The 23,068-nt window shown below is 43.2% G+C and overlaps 1 long non-coding RNA gene across 1 annotated transcript; it reads right to left on the bottom strand.

Annotated features, from left to right (window-relative positions):
* On the bottom strand, positions 1-23,068 carry LOC135983829 (uncharacterized). Its single transcript, XR_010601658.1, has 3 exons — positions 22,935-23,068; positions 4,417-4,471; positions 1-95 (listed from the first exon to the last, which is right to left on the bottom strand). It is a non-coding gene; the product is annotated as an uncharacterized LOC135983829 (long non-coding RNA).

Below are 23,068 nucleotides of genomic sequence, written 5' to 3'. Positions count from 1 at the left end.
CTGTTTATTAAAAGTTGAACCAATATTCACTACCGTCTCTTCCCACACATTCCAAGTACTTCCAGTCTGACATGTCATCTATTATAGCTTCAGTCCTAAGAAGCAAAAACAAAAAAGTGCTTATATTAGAGACTTTAATAACTGAAGTCTGTTATGACAGGATAGCTCATGAAGAGCAATGTCATAATGCAGACCAGCTATTGTGTACCTTCCTCCATCAAGGCTGTATGTGTCTCTCTCTATTTGTGTGTGTGTGTGTGTGTGTGTGTGTGTGTGTGTGTGTGTGTGTGACTAAGCTTATATTGGAAGATTAAGGGAGTGTCGAGACATGGAAAATTAAATCTACAATTATCCAGAGGTCATGACAGTCAGCCAAATTATGTGCTTCCCTTTCCACCTCTACGCCCACTGCACTGTCCTGTTGGTGACCCTGAACTGGAAAGACCACCCTCTTAAGAAATGAAATCAAATCCTCATACTTGCTCATCCTTGGGCCTCTCCCAAATGCTCATGCTGCCAAATGTGCCTAATTCAAGTGGTGGTTTTGTAATGCGGTGGGCTACTACTCTCTAGTGACCTGAGCTGAGGTCACTACATGCATTTTCCTTTATGAAGTCAGTTTACATTTAAATCCATGTTATCCTAGTGCAACAGCGTCTGGGATTTTCTCACTGCACATACACTAACCCTCCTCTCTCAGACGAGACTCTTTTGGCAGTCTCATCTCATGTTGTTATACTTAGAATAATTTTTTTAACGTCTCCAATCCAAAGTGCATTTTTTCTCCCTCTCGCGTGCCCTTTTGCCCTCCCCCATTTATCTTTGTTTTTCTTGGCCTGTCTCAAGACTGGTTAAGAACTAACTTAATTTAGGTGCTTGTCTGCCGGTCTGTCAAATCCCATCAAGAGCAAAGAGAATGGCAAGTTAATAAATTTAGAATTATGTCTGGCATGAAGCATATTCCTATCCCATGCTGTCTATCTGGCAGCAGGTAAAAACCCAATAACATGGAAGAAATGTGGCCTTTCAAACACTCACATTAAAAGGAAAATGAATGACTGAATGACTGAATGTTATCATCAGGTGGCCTGTGTGGAATAGTTGGTGGTCTCAGTCCAGTTCCTAGTGGCTTGGTGCCCACATCACAGAAACCACAACCCCAACTATGGATCCTCAGAGGGGAAAAAAAATTATGGATGATATTGAAGCGAATCAAGAATAAACAGAGTAAGGCTTGCAATCTACAGAACACCAATATCCTGAAAAATGAAGGTAGAGAGGCACTGGATGACAGAGTCTGCAAATATGCAGATCGAACATTATGCCAAAACTAGCATGCTCACATATAATGATGAGGCTAGAGCCTTTATAAACTACACAAAATGGACTATTCAAGAGGAAAGACAAAGAAAATCTAAAAACGTGCACTGAGTAGTCTGGCTTCAGAAAGCTTTTTCTCATACATAATCTAGAAGGTTCAATAGAGAAGTTTGAACCAAATACATCACCTAGACTGGACCTCATTTATGACCACGTGATAAAGCACTTTGGGAAGAAGGCTAAAGCCAGATTGCTGGACATCATAAAAGAATCATGGACAACATGAAAGGTACCTAAATCGTGGAAGTCAGCAGTTATTGTTCCTCTTCTTAAGACTGAAAAGGATCCCTCTTTTCTGGGAAGCTATCAGTCTGTATCTTTAACCAGTAACATTTGTAAGATAATGGGAAGAACAATACAAATCAAGGTTTCTATGGTGTCTTCTAGAAGAAGGGAAGATAGAACCTACCCAAAATGGCAGACAGGCCCTTGTACATACTGGTGCCCTTGTGTCAGCCTATTATTGATGGATTCTAACAAAAGTCACCATTGTCATCAGTAAGAATGGTTTTGGATCTCAGCATTTGGTAGAATCCAACATAGTAGGCCGTTAGTGAAACTCAGTGAGGTGGGAATCTGTGGGAAAATATACCCCTGGACAAGAGTTTTCCTGCAGGAAAATAACAGCAAGACTAAATGGTACTTTTTTAAACGACAATGTCATTCAGGGAAGGAGTTCCTCAGGGATCGGGTTTAAGTCCTCTTCTTTTCCTGCTGTACTCCTCTGTACTGTCAGGGCATCTTAAGTCATCTATCTGTATACTCATATGCACATGATGATGTGCTTTGTATCATGTGAAACAGATGTATTTGAGAATGAATTGAATAAGGACTTGAAAATTGTAACTAGATGGGCAAAGGAACATAAATTTCATCTGAATCCAGCAAAAACAGAGTCAACCTACTTTACCACAAAATGTAAGAGGTTCAACTACAGTCTGAAATTGACATTGGATGGAGAAGGTATTGCTTCTGAGAGGAACCCGTATATTGTAGAGTGACATTGGATACAGAACTAAGAACTTGGACCACAAGAGAAAGATGACAGCCAAAGCAAAGAAGAGACTGAATCGTCTATGATGTATTGCTGGTGCCAATTGGGGTTCATGTGTTAGGACACTGAAAACATACTGCTCGATAGCTCACCCAAGACTTGACTATATCTCACCTGTCCGGTCACATACTGCTCCCATTAATCTTGCCAAGACCAATGTTGTGCAGTCCGTCTCAGGTCTCATCATAACTGGAGCTGTAAGATCCACTCCAACAGCAAAGTGTGTACAACAGTCTGATGTTCAACCTCTTGCATATTGTAGAAAACAACAGCTAATTGGGTGTGGACATTGTCTTTATTTCCTTACCTGAATGTCGTCACTGTTTGGTCTGTTCAGGAATTGGAAGAGGAGATCAAGGTCGAAATGATCATCTTGTTTCAAAAAGCATGTGAAGGTTACTGAGAAACTGAAAGTATTTGATGATGTTAGGAAGGTAGTGTATATGAAGAAGCTTATAAGCCCAGTAATTCCCTGACATGAACCTATGTACATTAGCAAATGTCTCTCCCTTTTGGAACCTTGCTCAAAGGAATACACAGACTTGGCTATAATAAGGCAAACTGCAGAAACGACCATCCAACAGTATCAGTCACAAGATAAACAAATGAATGTGTATACTCATGGAACATCAGACAAATACTTCAAGAATTGTGATTATGGTGTCTTCATCCAGTGGCCTAATGGAAAATTTAAAAGAAATATTCCAAACTAATGCTCTATCAACTCAAATTATATGGCTGAAATGAAAGCTATTCTGATTGCACTGCAAGGCAGAAGTAGAGGTGGATGTTGTGATGGGTGGTGCTCTTTGGCTCCTTTAGAAGAAACCAGATCACTATCATGAATGCAGTTCATAAGGCAGCTCAGAGGATCAGACAGCAAGGCAATACATTGACTTTTCAGTGGATTCCACCACATGTTGATATATACAGGAGTGAGGTAATTGATGTTCTGGCCAAAGTTGGAAGATCAGAAACTCATGTAGGAATGACAATAGTCAAGGATATTGATGCCCTATGAAGGAAAATATTAGCTGAAATGGTCAAAAGATTAAAAATCCTCTTATAGCTATCAAAAGCATCTCAGAAAAGAAAATCCACTATTGTGAGATGGTGGAAAGAGCACATTGCAGGAAAGACAATCAACAGAGATGGGATCAAGATCTATCCATTCTGCAAGGTGTGTAGGGAACAGGCTTTAACACCAGACTTCATGGCCTGAGAAGTTTATTGTGGGACAAGATGACGACCACATCAACAAGAAGCACAGCTGGCATCCTTGTCACAAAAGCACTGAACTGCCCCCTCACCTACTTAGGCTTGGTGGGACTATTCCTATTTGGGGATGGGGGGACAATGTGGGGAAAGATGCCCTGCTGCTGTTTAGGCAGTATTTGTCCTATAGATAAAGGACATAAAGCCTTTAGAGCTGTTAGTCTGGCACCTGTTGGGACAGTGGGCTCAGCTGAGTTAACCTACCACTAGGAGGGGACCTGTAATAGATTTTAGGCCTGTAACTTTGGCGGGGGGAAAACAAAACATCCCATGACCAAAGTATTTCTAATAAGAGTCTGATGCATGCTGGGAATTTTGTTGAACTTCGCTAAAAAAGTCTGAAACCATATCAATAAAACTGTAGCTTTTGGAACAATTAGTATTCTGGGACTTTTACACTGAAGATATTCTTGCCTTGTTTGTGAGTTGAAATCATTTGGCTTTAAAGGAGTGCTGGCAAACTCTGAAAAAAGACCACCATGTACAGCCAGGTATTTTTCTATGGACTAAGAAGTATAATACCCAGAGTAATCCTGTAATCTGGTAAAGGTGGGAGGGAGGAGATGCCTAGCTTTGTTTTTGGTTGGGTGTGGTTTTTCTCTCTGTATCTGTCACGTTTCTTTACTTTCTGCTGAAAGAGACAAGTCTAATGGGTGTCAAGACTATTGAGCCTCCGGCCATGGTATTTCTCAGGTTTAATAACATACCCTATGAGAGGCCTAGATTAGGTCTTCGCCCATCCAGCACTGCTTCTCCTGATTCCTGTTAATGGAAGAGAGAGGAAACCTTCATCAGCCACTGACTGGGCCATTGATCCAGCCTTCCAACCTGACCTCAGATGGGCCAAGGACTCTGCCTGCCCAAGGAAATATCCATGATTTCAGCCTGAAGCTGACAACAACGATCACCCACTTACCAGCACATCAAAGAAATAGCACTTTTTTTTAAATCCTCTCCTTTTCCCTTCTGCTGGCTTCTCTTTTATCACACTCCTAGCTCCAAGTGTAGACATAGCCCCAGAGTGCCCACATGAGGAGTTAGTGAGGAGTAGCCAGTGCACTGTAAATTCACACCCCAGCTTGCTGAGCACTAACTTCCCATATAGACAAACCCGGTAACCATGAGAAAAGGCCCTTAAATAGTTTGGCAGTGACCACGGGTTCCAAAAAACAACAACCTCTAATTAATTCATAAACTATGACATGCCTTTCACCAGCCCTGAATCCACCTGGAAAAATGTAAAGGAGAGGGGTCTTCAGTTCTGGGTAAATTCTTTGGAGTCTTTAGCAGAATCATATTTCTCCAGCAGGTTTTAGCTGGCTAATGACAAGAAGTAGGAGCTTAACAGGAACAATTCTGAGACATACACCTCTTCGCATTCTGCATCGAGATGTCCACTGCATGCTGCGTAGAACTGGAATGTATTATGTGGATCCCTCTGCTGTCTAAGTCAGGGATATATTTTGAATCCAGTGACAAGGAACTGAAGCTTTTCTTTGTTTTGCAATGAATTTGTTTGAATAAACAAATGGAGGTATCCTATCTCCTAGAACTGGAAGGGACCTTGAAAGGTCATCAAGTCCAGCCCCCTGCCTTCACTAGCAGGACCAAGTAATGATTTTGTCCCAGATCCCTAAGTGGCCCCCTTCAAGGACTGAACTCACAACCCTGGGTTTAGCAGGCCATTGCTCAAACCACTGAGCTATCCCTCCCCCCTTGGGAGTTGTTGTTTTTTGGAAAGGCAGCAAAGGTTAAAGTTCATTCCCAGTGCCCCTTCCCTTTGCTGATGGCATTGGCTATACCTGAGAGGAGTGGCGTTGCTGGATCATGGCCTAAAGCTGAATAAAATTTGGTGCCGCGTAGAGCTGCAGTGTATCATATAAAGCTTAGTAACAGCTGAACACTTATAGACAGGCACAGTGCATCTTGCACTGGATACCACTGTTATTTGATATGTCATTTACAGTGATACACATCTTCCCTGAAGTACTATTTTCTTTCCCACTTGACATGATCCTAAGTAATATAAGAGAATGACATACAGAAATAGTGCCATAAAAAGGATGATGAATGCTCAGTGAATCAGCTACAGATTAGGAGAAAAGGAATTTGACTACTGAATTTTGGTTTAGATGAAGGATTTTACAAGTAACAAACTAAGGCCCCAATCCTGCAATTAGGTCCAGCATGGAATACATTTCCTGCAACCCTCACTGACCTTATGTCATGCCCCGCACAGCCTGCAGTACATGGGTTTGCTAAAGGGATGTTGGCAGAGGGATTGTGGTTTTGTCACAGAGTTCCAGCAAATTCCAGCTGTCAAATGGCCTCTAGGAGTCTGAGGTGGCTCTACTTTAAATAAGGGACTGTTCAGTCCCTGGAAGCCATGGGGATCCGAGAAGCACAAGGTGGCATAACGTGGCTCAACCCAAAGATAGGGGACTGAGCATTAAAGTAGAAAATATTTGTTAAGCGTTACTTTGGGCTAGGATTAGGGCAGGGTACTGTGAGCCAGGAATTCCAACAGCTCCCACTGATGAGTGCTCAACTGCTCTCCTTACTGTAAAACCCCCAATTCTAACCCATAGAATTCAAACCCATGTTTGTTCATACTAGATTTTGGGGGGAGAAAGATAGAAGACTAACATATTTAGGAATCTAAAGGCGGAAGGCGCCAGGATTATTTCAAGTTGAAGTTGCAGGAGCTGTCGGAGGCCTGTATCCCGAGAAAAGGAAAAAGGTTCGTAGGCAAGAGATTTAGACCGAGCTGGATGAGCGAGCGTCTCAGAAGGGTGATTAAGAAAAAACAGAAAGCATACAGGGAGTGGAAGATGGGAGGGATCAGCAAAGAAACCTACCTTATTGAGGTCAGAGCATGTAGAGATGGAGTGAGAAAAGCCAAAAGCCGTGTAGAGTTGGACCTTGCAAGGGGAATTAAAACCAATAGTAAGAGGTTTTATAGCCATATAAATAGGAAGAAAACAAAGAAAGAAGAAGTGGGACCGCTTAAGACTGTAGATGGAGTGGAGATTAAGGATAATCTAGGCATGGCACAATATCTAAATGAATATTTTGCATCGGTCTTTAATGAGGCTAATGAAGGGCTTAGGAATAGTGGCAGCGTGATGGATGGGAATAAAGGAGGGGGGGTTGACATTACTATATCCGAGGTAGAAGCCAAACTTGAACAGCTTAATGGGACTAAATTGGGCGGACCGGATGATCTTCATCCGAGAATATTAAAGGAACTGGCGCAAGAAATTGCAAGCCCGTTAGCAATAATTTTTAATGAATCTGTAGACTCGGGGGTGGTACCGTTTGACTGGAGAATAGCTAATGTGGTTCCTATTTTCAAGAAGGGGAAAAAAAGTGACCTGGGTAACTACAGGCCTGTTAGTTTAACATCTGTAACATGCAAGGTCTTGGAAAAATTTTTGAAGGAGAAAGTAGTTAAGGATCTTGAGGTCAATGCCTATTGGGACAAATTACAACACGGTTTTACAAAAGGTAGATCGTGCCAAACCAACCTGATCTCCTTCTTTGAGAAAGTAACAGATTTTTTAGATAAAGGAACTGCGGTGGATTTAATATACCTCGGTTTCAGTAAAGCGTTTGATACAGTACCGCATGAGGAATTATTAAATTAATAATTTAATAATAATAATAAAGGAGGGTTAAATTGGAAAAGATGGGGATCGATATGAAAATCCAGAGGTGGATAAAGAACTGGTTAAAGGGGAGACTGCAGCGGGTCGTACTGAAAGGTGAACTGTCAGGTTGGAGGGAAGTTACCAGTGGAGTTCCTCAAGGTTCGGTTTTGGGTCCGATTTTATTTAATCTATTTATTACTGACCTCGGAACCACATGTAGGAGTGGGCTGATAAAGTTTGCGGATGACACAAAGTTGGGAGGTATTGCCAATTCAGAGAAGGATCGGGATATCCTGCAGGGAGATTTGGATGACCTTGTAAACTGGAGTAATAGTAATAGGATGACAACAAGGAGTCTGGTGGCACCTTAAAGACTAACAGATTTATTTGGGCATAAGCTTTCGTGAGTAAAAACCTCACTTCTTCGGAGGTTTTTACTCACGAAAGCTTATGCCCAAATAAATCTGTTAGTCTTTAAGGTGCCACCAGACTCCTTGTTGTTTTTGTAGATACAGACTAACACGGCTACCCCCTGATAAGTAATAGGATGAAATTCAATAGTGAGAAGTGTAAGGTTATGCATTTAGGGATGACTAACAAGAATTTTAGTTATAAGCTGGGGACGCATCAGTTGGAAATAACAGAAGAGGAGAAGGACCTCGGAGTCCTGGTTGATCGCAGGATGACTATGAGTCGGCAATGTGACGTGGCCGTGAAAAAAGCTAATGCGGTCTTGGGATGCATTAGGCGAGGTATTTCTAGTAGGGATAAGGAGGTGCTGGTTCCGTTATACAAGGCACTGGTGAGACTTCATTTGGAGTACTGTGTGCAGTTCTGGTCTCCCATGTTTAAAAAGGATGAAATCAAACTGGAACGGGTACAGAGAAGGGCCACTAGGATGATCCGAGGAATGGAAAATCTGTCGTATGAAAGGAGACTCGAGGAGCTGGGTTTATTTACCTTAACCAAAAGAATGCTGAGGGGGGATATGATTGCTCTCTTTAAATATATCAGAGGGATAAATACCAGGGAGGGAGAGGAATTATTTCAGCTCAGTACTAATGTGGACACGAGAACAAATGGATATAAACTGGCCGTCAGGAAGTTTAGGCTTGAAATTAGATGAAGATTTCTAACCATCAGAGGGGTGAAGTTTTGGAACAGCCTTCCGAGGGAAACAGTGGGGGCGAAAGATCTCTCTGGCTTTAAGATCAAGCTTGATAAGTTTATGGAGGGGATGGTTTGATGGGATAAAGTGATTTTAGTCAATAGGTCAATAACATGCCATCGCTGGTAATTAGTAACAATGGTCAATGATGGGATATTAAAAGTTACTACAGAGAACTTTTTCCGGAGGGTCTGGCTAGAGAATCTTGCCCACATGCTCGGGGTTCAGCTGATCGCCATATTTGGGGCCAGGAAGGAATTTTCCTCCAGGGTAGATTGGCAGAGGACCTGGAGGTTTTTCGCCTTCCTCCGCAGCATGGGGCAGGAGTCGCTTGCTGGAGGATTCTCTGCGATTTGAATCATGATTTGGGGACTTCAACAGCTGAGTCAAGGGAGAGAATTATTCCAGGAGTGGGTGGGTCAGCTTTTGTGGCCTGCATCATGCGGGAGGTCAGACTAGATGATCATAATGGTCCCTTCTGACCTAAAAGTCTATGAGTCTATGAGTCTATGAGAAAAGCTTTGAAATAATCAACCTACACTCACTGTTGGTGGGATTTTTACTTCTATGTCTGTAGCTTCCCTTCAGCACATGCATTGATTTTAGACTGGGCTGACTCAGTCTAGCATGGGAGAACTTTACAGCTTCAACCAGAGAGTGAGTGAATATAGGTTTTCCTCCCATTTGCAGCTGGTGAGGAGTTGATGAGTTCTTGCGTCACTTTCTGAACGAAAGTATAGCTGGCAACAAAAGTCCTTGAATAATCTACAAGTGATTCTGATTCTATCATAAAGGGACCTTGTTTATTCATGTTTGTTTTCAACCAGAATTAGCTTTTAATATTAGAAGGAGGCTCAGAATGCCATTTTGAGAACAGGAATTAAAAATGTTGGGGTGGGATGGAAATGATAAAACGAGTTCCCTTAATCAGCTGTGCCCAAGTATTCAGAAGTATTTCCTAAAAGGTATTTACTGTGTGTGTGTTGGCTCATAGACCCATGAAGGTAGTATGCCAGGGTCTTCCAAATGTGGTCTTCCTACAGTTCTACCTGTGTTGCATTTTGCTTTGCTGGGATTTCATTACACTGCTGTAAGGATACAGGATGTTTCCCATGAACTACAACATGTGATATAGTCACCTTGCTGTACAATGTTGTGGCTGCCCTGTAACTGTGTTGGAGATAATGGTAACATTTCAGCAACGCTTTTGCCTTATTCTATCCATATCACTGTGACCAAAGTGGCCCAAAGTTGATGGCATCCTACAGGTGAAACGAATAGGGGTGTGTGTGCAGCTGCACAGAATAGACAGAAAATGCAGAGAAATGCAATTCACATTCAAGGAAGGGTCACTGTCAGAGCTGAGTGACTTCAATTTTATTTAAATCACTTTTTTAAGATGTGAATTTATCATTTGTGAAAGATGTTGGATGGATGGCCCCAGAAACAGATGTTCTATTTAGCCAATGGAGCAATTTATCATAGTGCTGCTGCAAACGTTGTCCCCTGAACATTGAGTTGCACCTGGAGCCATTGTGACTGACCAGTGACCCACAGAGGGCTACCTCCAGTGGTAAGAGCATAGCTAAATATCCGTGGCCCATCTAGACTCTGGCCTCTCTGCTGAGCCCACCACCCATGGTGTCAATTATTACAAATTGTACTAGTACTCTTCCTGATAAGGAGGAAGCCTCCCTATAAGGACATGTAATGAGATTACTCATTTCAGATAGTCCATTGAACAGCTATCAGACATTGATAACTTCTAGTCACTAACTTATCTGAGTGTAATTCTGGTGAAAATTCCAATCCCTTGGAATGAACTAGTCTCTACAGCAGGGATTGGCAACGTTTGGCACGCGGCTCGCCAGGGTAAGCACCCTGGCGGGCCAGGCCAGTTTATTTACCTGCTGATGCAGCAGGTTCGGCCGATCGCGGCCCCCACTGGCCGTGGTTCGCCGTCCCGGGCCAATGGGGGCGGCAAGAAGCGGCGCAGGCGAGGGATGTGCTGGCCGCGGCTTCCCGCCGCCCCCCTTGACCCGGGACGGCAAATCGCGGTGAGTGGGGGCCGCGATCGGCTGAACCTGCCGCGTCAGCAGGTAAATAAACTGGCCCAGCCCACCAGGGTGCTTACCCTGGCGAGCTGCGTGCCAAACGTTGCCGACCCCTGCTCTACAGCTAGCCCTATATTGGATATGCAGGATTTTTTTTCCACGTTAGCTTACAAACTTTCCGTAATTCCTAATCAGTTCCCTAAGCCCTTGAGACACTGATACAAAAAATTTTTTAAGCCCTTTTAAGAATTATGATGTATGGCACAACACTCATAACCAGCCCCTATAATGAACCAGTGTTCACATCCCAACACCCAGGAATAATTTCACAAGAGCCAACCAGCATGCAACCCTTCAGCAGCATACCCACTGTGACCCACTCACCTTTCAGTGACAGACTAACGTGCAACCCCAGTCAAAATAAAAACAATTTACATGGGGCATAGCTTTTCAGTTTCATATTTAAGTGTGTATTTTTCAGATTTAAGTGTACATTTTTGGAAATATAATTCAGTTTCTGGTTGTACAGAAGCACCCTCATAACTAACTGTAGTAGATACATGGTAATACACACTATCAATCAAAGAAAAACTGAATCAAAACCGAACTCAATTTTTCTTGAATTTTGATGTGGTTTGAGTCAATTCCCTCCTCCTGCCCACTTTCTTGTTCCTCTGAACATCCTGGTTCTGGGTGGGAAATGGTGATATAAAAGAGAAGAGCCATTCTGAAGATGTTTTGGGCATAACCAAAATAAGAAAGTTATAGAGAGCTTATTCTCATATGCCATCCAGCCCACTTTTGCAGAACCAGGAAGGCTGGATAGTTTGAACAAGAGTTTTAGTGCCCATTTCAACCATACCTCAGAATCTTTTCTAGCTCACCCATAACTATTCCCTACCTATGTATCAGATTAGAAGGAAATGAGTACTAATGGCTCAATGAAAAACAATAGAGTACAAACTCAGCAAGGAGTAAGGCATTTCCCTTGAGCTTCTGTGGTACAAAACACTTTCCTTTTGAGATGATTTCAAGTATTATTCGCACAACACACAAGCCTTTTGTAGGACAGGTATTGGGAAAATGCACAGAAGGGCTAGAGCCCATTAATACTAAGCACCCTATATACAGTCTTTCAATCTTAAAATTCCGTCTGTTCTATATGGTGAATTCCATTGAAAAATGTGGAGTTCTTATTAAAAAGGCACTCTGGGCCAGATCTACCAAGGGACTTAGAGATCTAAACCCTAGATTTAGGTGCTATTGCGACCCACAAGACCCACACTCAGCTGCCATGTAACCCTGCAGGGGCCTAAACCCAGCACCTAATTTTTTGTTGTAAACATCTCCTAGGATTCAAAGTTTCTACTTCTGGGAATGTGGCTCAAGGCACTCTAGGCAGCTGGGCATCAGTCTCACACCTAAGCTCCAGCATGCCTAACTCCACGCAAAATGGGGGAGGAGGAGAGTGGGGGAAGATGACTACTCCCTTGTAACTTTCAGCTTAGTGGTCAGGGTACTCACCTGGCATGTGGGAGATCCCAGTTCAACTTCCCCCTCTGCCTGATGGGGCAAAGGGGTTTGAACAGAGTTCTCCCACCTCTCAGATGAGTACCCTAGCCACAGAGACAGTCTCACTCTCTCTCTGGCCAAATTCATATTTCATTATGTATACAGAGTGGAATAGCTTCAACAAGAGACATTGAGAGAGACATCAGAATATCCCATAGCTCAGTGCTAGGGCTCTCACCTGAGTGGTGGGAAATCCCTGCTCGAATTCTCATTCTCTCGCCTCATCAACTAGAGGGGGAAATAGAAACTGGGGTCTCCCAAATCCTGGGTGAGTGCCCCAACAATTAGACTAAAGGTTATAAGGAAAGCCACCTCCTCCTCCACACAGTCTTTTCTTCCAGTCCTTTTCTGGGGTGTTAGGCAGGCACCTAAGCTGTACTTGCAAGAAATGGCTTAGGTGCCTAAACTGCCATCCCTTCAAGACAGGAGTTCCCAGTGGGGAACTGAAAGCAGAAATAGGTATCTCACTGCTGTCTGGACTTGGGCACCCAACTCTAGGAGAAGACCAGTGCTGAAGACACACCCCTCTCATCAGCATGTCCCACTGGCCACCTGTTTTCTGTGTTGACGTTTCTGGATCCCATTCTTAGACACTTATCTCACTCCACGTATTGTACAGGAAGCCTAGGTACCTAACCCAAGGTTTGTAGATTCCAGTGATTTTCAAGGCACCTAAAAGTTGGGCATTGCGACACGTAAGTCCTTTTGTGGATCCAGGCTGCCCTTCCAGTAAGACAGGTGGAATTTTAGGGCTCCTGGGCCAACATTTTCAAAGAACAGGAGGCTAAAGTTAAGCTCCTAAATCTAGGTATCTGCCACCTGTCTGGTTTTCAAAAGTGCCAAGCACCCAATTGCTCTGAGTGAGTTCAATGGGTTTGGTTGGGTGCTCAGCACATTGGTAAATCAGGCAGGTGTTTTGGGAAGGACTTTGGAATCTAACTCTAGGCTCCTAGAGTCTACAGCAGCACAGCTGTAGCACTGCAGCTGCTCCACTATAGGGCTTCAATGTAGACACTACCTACAGCAACAGGAGGGGTTCTCCCATTGTTGGAGTTACCCCTCCCCCTGAGAGGTAGTAGCTAGGTCGACAGACGAATTCTTCCATTGACCAGTTGCTGTCTACACCCGGGATTAGGTCAGCGTCAGTGGATTTTTCACACCCCTGAGAGAGCTATGTCAATGTAAGTTTCCAGTGTAGACCAACCCCTACTTTTGAAAGTCTTGGCCAATGTCTACAGGCAAAAGTTTGACATTTTCAAAGGGGTCATAATTTGGTCATAAACATTTGCTACAGCCCAAAAGAGGACATAAAAAGGTCTCACACCAGGAGGAGTGTTGTTGTTGGCTGCCCTTATCGTCAAATGTGATTGAAATGGATTCAACACTTTAGGAGTGAAAATGAAAATGTAAAATTATTAGTGCCCTTGGGTGTTTTTTGTTTTGTTTTTTAAATGATAAACTACTGTGATTTTCAAGTTCAAGATGAGGCTGCTTTAACCACTCAGTCACTTTGGATATTTGCCAGAGAGATTTTCTTTTAAAAGGTTATAGACTATAGTTATTTAGATTTAAATACAAACAGATTAAATAAAACCCCTATACTCAGCTCTAGACTCCCTGACAATAAATTAGAGTTGGAGTCCATATGGGAATAATCCTGGAGCAACACAGCAACCAAGAATTCAAAGCAGCAGAACAATCCCTCCCACCCTAAATTCCATAACCGTGGCCATTTTCTTGCTTGTCTGTACAGTGCTACGAGCAGATCGATGGTGCTGTATAAATTCACTACATAATGTAACATCTATTATTTTTATTATTGACAAGATTATTTCTTTGATGTCTCTTTAAACGTTAATTTACTGCTGAATAGAGGTGCCAGACTAAGAGCACCAGGCACCTCAATTCATCCACAGACCAGACACGGGACATCCTGAGGCAGTTCTCTCTCTCCTAGGGCTAACTGTATGATTTTGAGGAGGATCTCTCTCATGTCTGCTTCATGAATCACCTTAATCTCTTACTTTCCTTTCCCTGTCCCCTGAGCAAGTGTGCTCAGACAGCAGTAGATTGCAGACATCGTCATTATATTTGGGCCTATCACACAAATTAGGGATCCTCTCAGCCACTGGCTGTGCAAATCCCAAAAGCTGGCTTTGCACATGCACCACTCTCAATGTGCCTCAACCCTGATCTGCCAAGAGTTCTTCAGGGGCAAGGAGGGGGGGACTTCAGTCTCTGCTCATTCAGTCTTTGGTCACTTTTCTGAGTCTTCTGATTAGCATGCCAATTAATGCCAGCCACAATGGTGGTTTTGGGACATGTACCTTTGTCCATTTGCAACCAGATTGAGATCATCAATCAATTTCACATAGGCCAAACAGTCTTCAGATTGGCAATGACTTTGGCCACTACCAATCTAGACTAGATTTGAAGCGGGCAGCCAGAGTGAACAACTCTGCAGCACTGTGGTAATCTGCTGGTCTCCTTTATGCCACTGATTAATCTGACTGCAACGTGCTGCTGCTTGGATACAATGTTTGGGTTATACCATGGGTTGGGTTATAGGTGAGGAGGCTACGTTGGACTACGCATGTCTTCACTGTCTCTATTATTTGAGGCTGATACAACTAAATAGGAAGGTGTAAGCGAACTGTCCATGTCTCATTTGTTCTCTCCAAGCAGTCAGACATCTGGAGTAGAAACTATGTACCGCCCTCCTTGTGAGTATTTCAAATAAGCGATGTCACACAAGTCAGTTTTGGCTCACAGAGACTCAGCAATCAGAAGACCATCAGGAGGTAGCAAAAGACATTACAAGCCTATTCTATGTTGCTTGTAGAAATGTAGGATCATCGATGCATTTTTCAGGAGGAAAACAGTATTGTTTGTTCCTTTAAATATTCCAGTGAATATGTTGGCTTCACAGATCACTTAATTTATCTTTGAATAGGGAATTGTGGGGAATGAGTGAAAAAGGTTGAAAAAAGCCACACCCCACAACTCTGGCTAGTGCACAGAGGGCAGTAAATGGGAGACTGAGAGGGAGATCCCCTGTGTAAGAAGGAGAAAGCACTAACTTCTATGGTGAGTAGGCGAGCTTGTTTGTTTGTTTGGTTTTTTCCTTTTAGTTTGCTTAAAGTTTACATGTGTGACCTGTTGGGGATTGTGTGTTTGCTTGGAGACTATTTGGGAGTGGGGGCCAGAGGCCTAATTACCAGTTGAGTGGGTGCTAACGAGGCTCTTGCCCTCTATCCATTGCTCCTTTGACCTTGTGATCACCCTCTTCCCCTGTGTGCAAAGAGGCGGCAGGGCTGTATTAGGAGAGAAGGGCTTAAAAGGCAGATGCTAAGCAACCAAGGAGAGCAAGTTAACAGAGGCAGCATACGGGAATTTAAGAGGGAGATTGCAGGAAGGAAAAAGAGTAAAATCAGCATGGTTCAGAAAGGGTGAGTTGTCAATACCAACATTGCTCCTGTCTCTTCCATCCACATCTGTGCCCAGACAGGGACTTTGATCATGGATGCCGCTAACCAGGTCCTGATGTGGATTTGCAAAGACTGTGACTTGCATTTCCTTGTCATAGAAAAAGAGACTCTGGGGACCATCCACTATGAGAGGTGCCTGCTGGTAGAATCTCTCAGGAGGCAGATGGGTGAGCTATATGAGGAGGCGGCTAGGCTGAGGCGTATCCGTGCACAGGGGGAATTCATTGAAAGCATTCATAAGGAGACGTCTATGTTTGAGGAAGAAATCCTGCTCAAGAGGACTGCTGTGGCCCCTCCAGGTTAGGAGGAAACAGGGAGGAACCTGTAGACCATCTAGCCAGAAAGAAGAGGTGGACGAGACTTTTTTTTTTTTTGAACAACTCACAAAATCATCCAAAGCACAGGGACTTGGTGGTGATGGGGGACTTCAACTACCCAGACGTCTGTTGGCAAAAGAACACAGCAGGGCACAGATTATCCAACAATTCTTGGAATGCATCAGAGACATCTTTTTATTACAGAAGGTGGAGAAAGCGACTAGGAGAGATGCTGTGCTGGATTTGATTCTGTCAAACAGGGAGGAGCAGCTTGGGTGAAAGTGATCATGGAATGATAGAGTTCACGGTTCTCAGGAGTGGTAGGAGGGAAAACAGGACAGTTTTCAAGAAGGCAGACTTTAGCAAACTCAGGAAGTTGGTAGGTAAGATCCCATGGGAAGCAAGTTTAAGGGGAAAAACAGTTCAAGAAAGTTGGCAGTTTTTCAAGGAAACATCATTAAGGACACAAGAGCAAACTATCCTACTGCATAGGAAAGAGAGGTAGTATGGCAAGAAACCACCCTGGCTTAGCCAGGAGATCTTCAATGATCTGAAACTCAAAAAAGAGTCCTTCAAAAAGGGGAAACTAGGTCACATTATGAAGGATAAATATAAACAAACAACACAAGCGTGTAGGGACAAAATTAGAAAGGCCAAGGCACAAAACAAGAGTAAACTAGCTAGGAATATATACACTAACAAGAAAGCATTTTAAAAATACATGGGAAGCAACAGGAAGGCCAGGGACCGGGTAGGCCCATTACTAAACGAAGAGGGAAAGACAATAACAGAAAACGTAGCAATGGCTGAAGTGAAACAAAAAAGGCATTTAACAGTTTTCACCAAAAAAAGTAGCAGTGATTGGATGACTATTATAGAGAACATCAGTGTCTGTGGGGTAAGAGCTGAGGCTAAAATAGGAAAAGAACAAGTTGAGAATTACTTAGACAGTTAGATATCTTCAAGCAGCAGAGCCTGATGAATTACATCCTGGAATTCTTAAGAACCTGGCTGAAGAGATCTCTGCGCCATTAGCGATTATCTCTGAGAACTTGTGGAGGATGGGAGAGAGATCTGAGGACTGGAAAAGGGTAAATGTAGAACCTATCTATGAAAAGACGAATAAGGACTGTAGTAGGAAGAGAGCCGGAGACATAAGCCCTTGTATTAGAGGCCTGGTATGAGGCAGGACCTGCTCACAGAATCTGACAAGGACAGGGATGATATTGCAGAAATACACATTTCTAAGAAGTGCTAAGTACAGTACTCACGTAAATACATCCCAATACAAGTAGTACTAGAACAGGGGTCAGCAACGTTTGGCACGCGGCTCACCAGGGTAAGCACCCTGGTGGGCCGGGCCAGTTTTATTTACCTGCTGACGCAGCAGGTTCGGCCGATTGCGGCCCCCAAACGTTGCCAACCCCTGTACTAGAACATCCCGATATCAAGGATGATACAAAAACATTTCCCAAGGATAACAGAAACACACTGACCTCTCCTAAAAGATAAGGTCAGGATGACAGTATGTAACTTGTTTATATCAGGGTAAAGATGCATCTCAGAGGGAGTATCTTTGGCCAGCCTAGGAGGCAGTGGAAAGTCTCACCACTGACTGAGCTGCATCCATTGTCACTGGCATACATGTCCTACTATCCTCGTAGAGTCTGCCAGGTGCTATTGCCTGCTTCATCGACAGTAAACCTGGTTAGATGCCTTCGTCCCTTAATGGATCTTGTGGTCATTGGGTGGTTCGCTCAAGGCCTGCTGTGCCAACTGTCTGTGCAGATCTGGGACAGCACACAGGGAAAACACACCCATGCAGCCAAACATCTGACCACAAAGACAACCCAGGAAATTTTAGACCAGACAGCTTAGCTTTAGTACCCTGAAAGATAATGGAGCAAATAATCAAACAATCAATTTGTTAGCACTCAGAAGAAAATAAGGTAATGAGTAACAGTCAACATGGATTTGTCAAGAACAAATCATGTCAAATCAACCTAATCTCCTTCTTTGTCAGGGTAACAAGCCTTGTGGATGGGAGGAAGCAGTAGATGTCACATATCTCAAGTTTAATAAGGCTTTTGATACTGTCTCACATGACTTTCTCATAAACAGACTTGAGAAATATATCCTAGATGAACATACTGTAAGTTCGTGCACAACTGGCTGGAAAAACATACTCAGAGAGTAGTTATCAATGGCTCACAATTGAGCTGGAAGGGCATATCAAGTGGGGTCCTGCAGGAATGTGTCCTGGGTCTGGTTCTATTCAATATCTTCATCAGTGATTTAGATAATAGCATAAAGAGTACACTCATAAAGTTTGCAGACGATACCAAGCTGGGAAGGGTTGCAAATGCTTTGGAGGACAAGATTAAAATTCAAAATGATCTGGACAAACTGGAGAAGTGGTCTGAATTAAACAGGATAAAATTCAATAAGGAGAAATGCAAAGTGCTATACTTTAGGAAGGAACAATCAGTTGCACACATACAAATTGGGAAATGACTGCCTAGGAAGGAGTACTTCAGAAAAGGATCTGGGGATTATAGTGGATCACAAACTAAATATGGGTCAATTATGTAAGACTGTTGCAAAAAAAAATGAACATCATTCTGGGATGTATTATCAGGAGTGCTGTAAGCAAGACACAAGAAGTAATTCTTCCATTCTACTCAGTACAGATAAGGCCACAACTGGAGTATTGTGTCCAGTTCTGGGCACCACACTTGAAGAAAGATGTGGACAAATTGGAGAAAGTTCAGAGAAGAGCAACAAAAATGATTAAAGGTCTAGAAAACATGACCTGTGAGGGAAGATTGAAAACACTGGGTTTGTTTAGTCTGGAAAAGAGAAGACTGAGGGGGGACAATAATAGTCTTCAAGGACATAAAAGGTTGTTCTAAAGAGAAGGATGATCAGTTGTTTCCCTTAACCACTGAGGATAGGACAAGAAGCAATAGGTTTAAATTGCAGCAAGGGTGGTTTAGGTTGGACATTAGGAAACACTTCCTAACTGTCAGGGTAGTTAAGCACTGGAACAAGCTGCCTAGGGAGGCTGTGGAATCTCTGTCAGTCGAGGTTTTTAAGACCCGGGCAGACAAAGGCTACATCTTCACTACAGGGGGGGGTCGATTTAAGATACGCAAATTCAGCTACGCTATTCGACTTATCGCAGCCGACTTACCCCGCTGTAGGGACAGCGGCAAAATCGACCTCTGCGGCTTCCCGTCGACAGCGCTTACTCCCACCTCCACTGGTGGAGTAAGAGCGTCGATTCAGGGATCGATTGTCACGTCCCGACGGGTAGTATAGACCCAGCCAAAGACCTGTCAGGGATGGTCTAGGTAATATTTAGTTCTGCCTCAGTGCAGGGGACCGGTCTAGATGACCTATCAATATCCCTTCCAGTCCTACATGTCTATGACATCTTTCATGCAATGGCTTGCCTTCTGAGGGGTCCCACACTGCTCTACGACGTATATCATGTGACCTACTTCTGAAATTCAGCCAGTGTAAAGTGGAATGGTGAATGCACATAAAAGAGAATGTCCAGAATGAGCCACTTGGGAAACTTTGGCTTGTGTTCACATAAGTAAAATACCTTGAAGTTGGAAGTACTATCGATGCAGTAAAGATATGGAGATATCACGTCCTCTCATCCCTTGTGCACAGTAGATCATTCTCATTTGCGGCTAGCTCAAATTATGTTGCTTACAGCAGAGCAGAGGAGTTGGGAGAGCAGCCGGGGGTGGGGACAGAAGTTTGGAAGTACAGGATTTGGATTAGCCTTTCCCAGAGCCCTTTTGAGGTATTTAACCAAAATACATCGATCCATTTGATTCTTTCTTAAGCTACCACTGGATGTTCTGCCTGTGACAGCAAAGTTCAGTTACTCCCCTTCTCTGACCATCTTTCATTCTACCATGCTGTTTCCGCCATTGCCTACCCTTCCCTTCCCATGTCACTGTTGGAAACCAACACCTCCAAAGATCCAAGGTGGCACAGCACGGCAGAACTCTACAGCTGCAGCTGAGCATTCTGTGTTTATATTGCACTGTGCATGTGCTCGGTACTGCTTGTTAGAGCATGCCAGACAGACAGACTCAGCATCCTGAAGGACTTACAATCAGAAGTGGAGGGCAGCTGCCAAACGACATCAATAGTGGCACGTAGGCTGAAAATATACCTGTTCTGTATACTCTCCTAGCAATCGCACGGGCAGCAGGGAATTTCCCATTTTGCAGCGCCAATATCTTTCCAGGATGACAGGTGGCATTGCTACCACTGGAGGAGCATGCCCAGGAACCATGGGTGAAACCCCTCACCAGTGAAGTCAATAGTGAAATTCCTGTTAACTACACTAGGGTCAGAGGTTCACCCAGTGTTTCTAGGAAGGATTAAGGAGCAGTGGATGTCATCTAAAATTACTGTCATTTTCTGCCCCCTTCCCCGTTTTAGTATGTTGCTTGTTTGAAGAATATGAAGACCTTTAAAAATCAGCTGGAAGCAATTTCTCAATATTAAAAACAAACAGAAACTCTGAAATTAATCCCAAAGCAGCAGCAGGCTACAAACTGAGATCTAGTTCAAAGCCGGATCTCTATCTACTGATACGCCAGCTCAGCCAAAGTAAATCTTTATCTTCACCAGATACTGCTTTAGTATTCCCACACATCTGCATTAGAATAATTTGCAGAGAGAAGATAATTCCCCCTCCAATATACATATTTAGCTTTTGTCAGCTATGCTTAAACTGATCCGTGTCCTTTCCCTGTCATAGGTTGCTTCCCACCTCACCTATCAGGCTGTGTTTGAACTGTGTCCAGCTCCTGTTATAATCCTTGCCCAGCAGAGGTTACCATTTAGAGTGAAGGCAGGACGTGGTAAACACAGCAAGTGGGGTTGAAGGAGGAGAACCTGAATGACCGTATTAAAACTATGGTCATTTTGGTATGTGACACCCATGTTTGAAGAGATTTATAAGGGGGGTTAAATTGTTTTTATGTCTAGTTATTATTATAAAAGGGGAAAGCTATGGTTTACAAGCCCTCTCTGGAGAAGTGTATTTTGAGGAGGGATTCAAAATAGGAGAGTGTGGAGGTATGGCTGATTGGGTCAGGCTGAGGGTTAATCTCATAGGGGATGTATCGGGGAGCGTGGATGAAGGAGGTGACCAGGTGAGTAGCTTGGGCTGAGCAAAGCAACCACTGTAATGTTGCCAACTCTTGCAATTTTATTGCAGGTGTCACGAGAGCTGGTGTTTTACTTGAATCCCCAGCTCCTGGAGACCTCTGATGATATGATAATCTCAACTTTCATTAAAAAAGTAATTTTCTAGACCTCATGGTTACAGAGAAAACTTGGAAAATATAACCTGTGTGTTCTCTTAAAGGCCCCAAAACTGTAAGATAACTCAAAATGTGTGCAATTTTTGTTAAAAAAATCATGATTTTTAAAGCAATCTCAAAACTTTGGGGAGGACCTAAATCCTAATGTTTACACCGAGTGGGGAAAGAGCTGGGGTGGCGGGGGGGGGGGAAGGGGAGAAGGATGTTTGGCAATACTTATATTGGGAGGAGATGAGAGCATAGTGGAAAGAACATTGTTCTTTGCATTAAGGTAGGGAGAGCTTTAACAATTCTATTATTTTCATTTAAACACAGTAGAACATAGTAACCAGTTCCTGCTGTTCAGGCTGATCTGTCCCTGTAGCCCAAAAGAGAGGATGACCTTTGGTCTCTGCAGCTACACCTCATATCTTTACACAACAATGATAGCTGCTCCACTCAGAGGGAAGGAGCTAAGTTGCTCAGGACCTTGTAGGCGAGCACTAGGATCTTTAATTTGGCATGAGAGGCAATGAAGAGATTTGAAGGGATAAACATGGTCTGACCATTGGTTGATAATTTTGGCAGCTGAGTTTCTGATAGGTTAGAGGAAGAGGTGAGAGACAGGGAGGCTGCATAGGAGAAAGATGCAGTATTTGTACTGTGAATTTGTCAAAGCTTGGGCAAGAGTTTTGCTGATGAGAGGAGAGGACAGATTTGAGAGATGTTTTAATAAGAAAACTGGCAATATGACAGCTTCAATGTGGAGTGTGGAGAAGGAGTGAAAAAATAGCAAGGTTGTGAACTGTTGCGACAGGAGCTGTCAACGCTAATGGAAAAAAGAGGTGGAAGGGAAGATTTTGAGGGAAAATGAGGAGTTTGTCACCTGCCCAAAATGTCTATTAAGTATACAGAAAATCTGAGTTTCAGAGTCCCCAAGAGGGACCTACTGGCTTCTAGAACTGCCCTAGCCACATGAACGTTAAGGAAGTATACAAAGTCACTGCTCTTCTTTGGACTGTTCACCGCAAGTCATTAAAGCTTCCTGGTCCAAGACAAAGAAACTTCTAAAGAGGAGTCAGGAAAAATAGCTACCTGGAACTGGTATCACCCATTATTCACTAAGCAATAGCATTGCCCAGCCCCCAAAGAAACAACCAAAATTAACTTTGTTAATAAAGAGTTCAAGTTGAAAGTGTGTTTCACTGGAATCCAGGTAACAAGCACAAAATAATACTGCACTTTTTACAAACGTTCTATACCTTTAAAAAACAAAACAAAAGCACTCTTTAGAAAGACTGCAAATAAACATTTAAGCAATCCACCCTTTTCCCCCACAGTTATGTAACCCTTCATCACTCACTCTCACCCCACCCGATTTATACCTTGCTTTGTGTAAACACGAAGACAATGCTGTACAAGTGTGGCCAAAGCTGTAACTGCAGGCAACAAAGAGGAAAAACAAAGAAATAAGAAATAAAATGCCACATCCTGCTACATGAAGAAACATACACCTTTGCACAGACATTGCTCCACCACAGTCTGATGTACAATGAATCAGGGAAGGAGTTTCTTCAGCTTGGTGCAAAAAACACTCAATAAACAAAACAGAAGGAAGAAACATATATGTGCAAATTTACCAGTTCACTAAGCCACTTTCCTCTGAACAGCCCCCAGTAGACCTCTTTTCTCCACTCCACCCAGGCAGAATTCAGAGAACGCAGAGAATCAAGATCACAATTTAATGTATAAAGTCCCTTTGAAATGCCTGTTT

The sequence above is a fragment of the Chrysemys picta genome, chromosome 1, assembly GCF_011386835.1.
Source record: "Chrysemys picta bellii isolate R12L10 chromosome 1, ASM1138683v2, whole genome shotgun sequence".
NCBI lineage: Eukaryota > Metazoa > Chordata > Testudines > Emydidae > Chrysemys > Chrysemys picta.
The sequence above is the reverse complement of the archived record's forward strand: the minus strand, read 5'-3'. Positions and strand labels throughout refer to the sequence as shown.